A 6512-nucleotide genomic window follows, 5' to 3' on the forward strand; every position below is an offset into this window, starting at 1 on the left:
TTTATTCCAAATTGTATGCTGCTATTCAGTTCAAATAAGACCTCCGACTACCACTAAGAGATGAACCACAATCCTTTCGTGAAATGGTTTGAAGACTGTGTGCTCTTGAACTTAACAAAAACTCTATCATTGTTATGGATAACGCTCCTTATCACTGAGTAATACAAGATAAAGCACCCACAAAGGCAATGAGGAAACACGACATTGTTAGCTGGTTACAAAAACATAAGGCACAGTTCGACAGTAATCTGACAAGGGCAGAATTAATAGAACATGTATCGCAACACAAGCCAAAGAACTTGATTTACATTGTGGATGAAGTAGCAAAAAAAATACGGGCATAAAGTGCTCAGATTGCCTCCTTACCATTGCCATTTCAACACAATAGAGGTGATTTGGGCTCAGGTTAAACAGCATATTGCTGCAGAAAATAAGAAATTCACATTAACCGAAGTGGAACGCCTTTTGGAAGAGGCAGTTGAAACTGTGACATCGGAAGACAGGCAAAAGGTAGTACATCACGTGGAAGGAGTGATACAGGACGCAGGGAACAATGAAGGTATCTTACAACAAAGTGTCGAAGACTTGATTATAACTGTCAATACGAGCAACGACACGGATAGTTCCACTGACTGTGAATTAAGCGGTGTTTTCGCGTTGTCTGATTCGTGTGTAGTGTACTTACTGCCATTAAATATTGTGATTGTGAATTTATTTCGATTAATTCTTATTCTTGTTGTGAGACTAAGAATTACTGTTTGGCCAGCTCTTGTCATCTCCTTGCAGTGAGTTAGACTGAATTTTAATTCTATTTCATTTTGTATATACACCAAAATGTTATTCAATGTGTGTAATAGTTTTCGAGATTTGCAATCTAAAGAAGAAAATTTTTCCGGACGTGAAAATTTCTCACACTTCAATAGTTAATGTAACAACTGTTGTAATTAAAATTAAGAAAGGATATTTGATATGCTTATAGATACCACTGAGACCGATACATCACGGAAATTTCAAAATATTTATAGGAGATAGAGATTTTAAGGGGGGTAGGACGTCAAACGGGCCAACTTGGAGCAGGAGAGGCACCACAGGACATTGTATTTTCTACTGTCTATACTTTTACATCATAAAATTTTGTCAGCATGACCAGGAAGGATTCAGGATTGACATCCATAGCAGTGAAGTGCAAAAACATAACAAAATAATTTTTTTTAGATATGAAATTTCATCATTTTTTCCACTTACTGTTGGCTGCATTTGTTGCTATAGGTACATTTTTCTTCACAAGTAACAGAGATTCTTTGATGAATTTTGCACAGCATACAAACCATACTTACAGGCGTATGAAAGTCTAGAATTTTCCAAATCTATTAAAAACTGTGGTAAAAATTCAGATAATTAAATACAAAATTTGATTTTTTTCTAAACAAAGTTTAAAACGCAACAGCTCATTCATTTTTTCGTAAATGAAATAGATTCTAGAGTTTCAGACACCTGTAAGTATCGTTTGTATGCTGTGCAAAATTCATCGAACAGTCTCTCTCACTTATGAAGAAAAAAGTACCTATAGCAACAAATGCAGCCAATAGAAAGTGAAAAAATGATGAAATTTCATATGTAAAAAAATTATTTTGTTATGTTTTTGAACTTCCGCTGCTAGGAGTGTGAATCCTGAATCCTTCCTGGTCATGCTGACAAAGTTTTATGAATTTATTTGTAAAAGTATAGACAGTGGAAATTGAAATGTCCTCTTGTGCCTCTCCTGTTCCAAGTCGGCCCGTCTGACGTCCTACCCCCCTTAAGCGACATACTTGTTTGGAGTTCAGTACTGATAGGGTTGCTTAAAAACGCTGTTTTCAGAAATTTATATACAGGAAACGTAATGCACTACGAAAACTTTTAAGGATTCGTTGCCAAGTGCATTATTTTGGTAATGAATGGAAAAAAATATTTTGCTGTGACACAAATAGTTTTTCAGTAATGACGTGATAAGTTAGAAGCTGCTCACGAAATCGAGAATTTAAATGGTTTCAAACAAATTAACGTAACTCTTGTCCTAATTAAAATTAAGAATAGATATTTGACAGACCGAAAGACATTGTAGAGATATACATCATATGTCGGTTTGAAATTGTTTACTTACTTTTTGTAGAAGATACAGGCTTTAAGGCGATTTTCAATCGCCGGGGGGTAGCAATGCGCTGAGGCGGCTGCCTCCAGCCAGTCCTCAACATGACAACGCCGCAACTTCGCAGCGCAAACGTCAAGTGACAACTACTTTAAATTAGACTGTAAGCATTCGATCCTATCCAAATTTTGTCGCTCTGATATAACGTGGCAGCCCTTCCTGTACAAGAATCATATTTTTTAAATGAAATCACTGCTGCAATTTGAACTTTTTAAAAACTGTTTATTCACTTCACTATCGTAATTTTGGCTGCAGAGGCATTTTTGTGTGCAATGTGAAAACTGAAAGCAATATAAGATATGGATAACAAAATGCAAAGCATAGTGTGATAACATTTGGTAAACAATTTAAGAAGCATTACTTTACAAGACCTTTCCCTTGATACGCCACAGTGAAATAAATGAATAATAGGAGTCTTCTAAATACTGGTTGGTTGGTTTGTTTGTTTAAAGGGGCGAGGGGGGGGGGGGGGCCGGGGGGGGGGGGGGGGGGGGGAAGGGACCAACCTGCTACGTCATCGGTCCCTCTAAATTCAGGTATATATTTGAGCGAATGAAGAGAACGACTGTGAAACCTCGTTTACACCACTGCTAAGGAGTATTCATAGATAATTCGCCAGTGTTCACTGCCATTCCTTTATAACTGTGAAGAAGCGTTTACACTGGAAGGAAGGGAGGAGAATAGAAGAGAACGAGCATAGCACGCCAACTATAGACGCTGCCGTATTCCGAGCCGACTTGATGGCCGTACGCAGTGGAAACTCCTAACACTAACATGGTTGTTAGACAACAAGTACTAATAGTACTCTCGTGGAACGCTGAAGCCAAACTAATTCACCAAGCTGGCGAGTTCAGACAGTTCCTGCACGAAGAAAGGGTTGACATACTGAAAGGTATGTGCTGAGGTCTGATCAGGGTAGCTCCTGAAAATAGTCGGTAGTTGCCAATTGCGAGGTGGAATTAGAATAATATCTTTGAGTACGAGGATCTTTGATGGTTAAGAGAGCCGGGCACGCGCAGTAAAAAACTCTGTAGTCGCAGCTAGGTGCCCGGAGGAAGCGGACGTGTGGCGACAGCTTTAAGGTAGGATTCGCGCTACGCACTTTTCAGGTTGTACACTGAGCAAACTTTAGTACGTTAATGGGAGAAGCTATAAAATGATTTCAAAAAGGTTTTTGTTAGATAATGTGTAACATCACAATAGATTTGCTGACAGACATTATCAGTGCAAATTCAATTACTTTACATAATTAATGAACAGTGAAATAATCTCAGCCCCACGTTACATGCATGTACAAACAATTATGGATCAAAGTCTTTTATTCTCATTACAATATGCACGTCCTGTGTCCCTATTTACATTTCCCCACCTCTCCTTAAAGTACGTGGTCAGGTGTGAATGTTTTGAGTGTGGTAGCAGACGAACCAGAGATGTAGTGGGTCTCAGAATCTTCTACCAACTTTGTCAGTGGAAGGCAAAGACCAGTAACAGGAGGGTTCGACCAGAGGTGCGAAAGTCTAAAAAAACGTTTTCTTAGCAGAGGTTGGTCACGGGCTTCCCCCACCACATCACGCTGCTCGGGAGAAAGAGTCGGGCAAAGGTTACGGGGAGTTTTTGGGAAGACAGGTAAGCGACCAGACTTTCCTTCAGAACGCTGCATCGATATCAGGACGCCGAGAGAAATTCAACAATCACATCATACACCTTTACGGGGAGGAGATGTACCGCAGCATGAAGAAATCTGAAAAGTTGCACCACTGTAGATGTCGTTTGCTAAGTACTCTTGCCTTTCTAAAGAGATGTCGTTCCGAGAACGTTGTTCCAAATTTTGCTAAGGTTATGCATCACATAGATTCTGCAGCAGCTAAGAATCAAGAAACGAGCCAGCCTCGCATTGGTACGCGAGAGAGTGCAATTCACCCGCCGGAGCCTTGAGTTTATCTCACAGGAATTACTCAAACTACATTTGCAACTGGCTAGTAATTTCACTTCTTTTTCCTGGGATTGGATTGATGGTGTCACCTGGGTTGCAGCTGATTCCGCCCATAACAAGGCAATGGGACGTCAAACAGCTAAGTTCTCACGCCTCCTTGACAAACCATCTCTGCAGGTTCCGTGCAAGACTGTCATCAATTTGAGTGGCATGGTGTTGAGTGATGATGCGGTCTCGGTTTTGCAGAAAGGTCTCAACTTCGCTCCCACCCCCAAGTTCACTCCGGTCGCAGAAATTGTTAGTGCTGTTGAACAGGTTGCAGCTCGACTTCAGACTGAATCAGCTGAGGAAATACGTTGTGAAACTTGTCGTGCATTGACGAAATCCAAGCCGATGAAGTGAAATATCGCCAGTAAAGAGAGGGCGGCCATTCGTGATCTGAGGGAGCGCTCTGAAATTGTTGTCTTACTGGCTGACAAAGGCAACGCTACAGTTGTCTCCCATAAGGGCTACACTGATAAGATGCAGAGCCTACTAAATGACGATTCCTACCGGAAGATCAGCGTTCACCCTACAAAGAATGTGGAGAACAAGACGAGGTCGCTTCTCAAGGACGCAGATTTACCGGAGGGTGACGCTAAGAAATTGTTGCCCCAAGGTCCGGTACCGTCTAGACTAGATGGACTCCCGAAGGTTCAGAAAGAGGGTGTACCATTAGGCTCCATTGTCAGCAACATCAGGGCACCTACATATTTGTTGGCCAAATACCTGACGGGAATATTAAGTCCTTATGTGGGTAAATGCCCTCATCACATCCGTAATTCCGTGGATTTTGTTAAACGCTTTGATAGCTTCAGGTTGGATGAGTCAGATATCATGGTGAGTTTTGACGTCGTTTCCTTGTTTACGAGGGTACCCCTGCGAGAGCCACTAGAATTGATTAGTCAGAAGTTTGACGAGAAGACCACTGAACTTTTTAGGCATGTCTTGACTTCCATGTATTTTCTTTTTAATGGAGAATACTACGAACAAACGGGGGGAGTCGCCATGGGTAGCCCACTCTCAACGGTGGTAGTGAACTTGTACATGGAGAACTTCGAGGAGGAAGCCCTGTCGTCATCCGAATGGAAACCTACTTGCTTTTTCCGTTACGTGGACGACACGTTCGTCATCTGGCCACATGGTACGGATAAACTCCTTGACTTCCTTACACATCTAAACTCCATACACCCCAACATCAAATTCACTATGGAGACTGAAACGGAGGGTAAATTACCTTTCCTTGACGTCTTTGTCAAGAGAAGGGCTGACGGCACCCTAGGTCATGGGGTGTATCTGAAGAGAACGCACACTGATCTGTATTTGCACGCAGACAGCTGCCACCACCCTTCACAGAGGAATGGGGTACTTAAAACTCTAGTACATAGGGCGCGCACTATCTCTGACGCAGAGTGTCTACCCCAGGAATTGGAACATCAGAGAACTGTATTTAAAAAAAAAAAAAAAAAAAAAAATCGGTACTCAGAGAGGCAGATTCAACATGCTCTCCGCCCAACCACTACAGCACAATCTGTGGAGATGGATGAAATCACGAGAGAGGAGGCAGGTACTGCGTTTATTCCATATACAGGCGCACTCTCGGGGAAAATCGACCGCATTTTGAAGAAAGAGCGGGTCGGAACTGTGTTTTGTCCTCCGAATAAAATTTGTGCACTGGTGGGGAGCCCCAAAGATGACCTCGGTTTGAGGAAGACAGGTGTGTACCAGATTCCGAGTCAATGTGACAAGTCGTATATTGGTCAGACGATGCCTACCATCGATGATCAATGCCGTCAACACCAGAGGCACACTCAGACTGATGTAACCGAGCAAGTCGGCGGTAGCTGAACATTGTTTGTCGGAAAATCACGCTATGGAGTACGAACGCACGAGGATTCTGGTAGAGACGTCGAGATACTGGGACAGCGTTGTTAGAGAGGCCATCGAAATTCGCACCAGTGACAACCTCATAAACTGTGACTGCGGTTATAATCTTAGCAAGGCTCGGGAACCAGCGATTGGGTTAGTCAAGAATAAACCGAGCAAATGTACAATTGTGATGACCACGGCGGACAGAGCCATCACACCGACGTCATCTCAGACGCCATCGCAATCTGTTCCACCGCGCGACCGTGGCGCGGGGCGCGGACAGAGGTGGGGGGGCGCCGCGGGTGGAGGGTATTTAAATCTGCCGCCGCCGCGACCGAACCCACTCGCTGAGTAGCTTCTGAAGAGTGCGGACGCGTGTGCAGGGCTGCACTAGCACTCACCCTCTTCGTTGCTACTCAGCCATAGGAACCCGCTTGCGGGTTTAGTCGCTGATTGTCCTAGCGCATTAGCTGGACGGTTCGG

The sequence above is a fragment of the Schistocerca americana genome, chromosome 10 (assembly GCF_021461395.2).
Source record: "Schistocerca americana isolate TAMUIC-IGC-003095 chromosome 10, iqSchAmer2.1, whole genome shotgun sequence".
NCBI classification, from domain to species: Eukaryota; Metazoa; Arthropoda; class Insecta; order Orthoptera; family Acrididae; genus Schistocerca; species Schistocerca americana.